Below are 1004 nucleotides of genomic sequence, written 5' to 3'. Positions count from 1 at the left end.
CAAAAAGATTCCATTAAGAAAGAAATGGTTAATTCTATTTCACATATCAAGAGATTAAGAAAGATGATGATGATTATGGAGAAATGACCACTGTATTCAGCAATTTAGAGATCATAGATGATTTGACACACAAAAAAATTTCAGTAGAGTTTTGATCATCATACTTTTCTGAGGCTATCTCATTGGATCCCTTGACTTCATATACCATCTATCTGGTGACTTCCAAATTGGTGCCTCTAGACATGACCTTTTCTCTGATCTCTACATTCATTCATTCACTCTTTCTTTATTTAATGAATATTGTACATCTACTACAGGGTTAGGCACTATTTCATGCTTTGCAGATATAGTAGTGAACAAGATAGATGAGGTACCTGTCTACTCTTATGGAGATAATAAGCTAACAAATAAATGGAACAAACAATTAGATATTGATAAATGATATGTACAGAGTTAAAATAAAAGTGATATTATATAGACAATTTGAGGGTACTTTAGGTTTATTAGAGGAAGTTTTGTGGTAGAGGGGAAATTTGAGCTTAAAATGGAAAAATAAGGAACTAAACTTGTTGATTAGTTGGAGACTTTTGGGCAAACGGAACAGTGCAAAGATTCTCAGATGATAATTAACTTTGGCATATTAGAGGTATAGAAAAAGACCAGCTCAGTTAGAACATTGTGAAAAAGGCAGGAGTAATACAAGTTAAAGTCAGAGATATAGACAGGGGTCAGATGATATTCTAAATAGGGTAATATTTGTACATTTTATTTTAGGTATGATGGGATGTCATTAGATTTTTTTTTGGTAGGAGAGTGATCTAATATGATTCAGATTTTAAAAGATTGCTTTGTGCAATGGCTTATTAGGTTGTTTCAGAATAACTCTCCTTTGAGAACAACTAGGAAACTGGGGTGTGTATGCGCGAGCTATCAAGACTGTGACAATTTATTAGGGCCTACATTCAGATTGGAAGGGAAATACAGTATTTCAGGGATTAAATACA

General features: G+C 33.0%; 1 protein-coding gene across 1 annotated transcript in view; it reads right to left on the bottom strand.

The window, feature by feature from the left end:
* The window catches only part of LOC105821746 (filaggrin-2-like), a 123146-nt gene that overhangs the window by 52720 nt on the left and 69422 nt on the right, over positions 1-1004 (bottom strand). The gene's annotated exons all lie outside the window — the stretch shown is intronic.

The sequence above is a fragment of the Propithecus coquereli genome, unplaced genomic scaffold (genome assembly GCF_000956105.1).
Source record: "Propithecus coquereli isolate 6110/MARCELLA unplaced genomic scaffold, Pcoq_1.0 Scaffold59, whole genome shotgun sequence".
NCBI lineage: Eukaryota > Metazoa > Chordata > Mammalia > Primates > Indriidae > Propithecus > Propithecus coquereli.
This window is presented reverse-complemented; position numbering and strand designations above follow the sequence as displayed.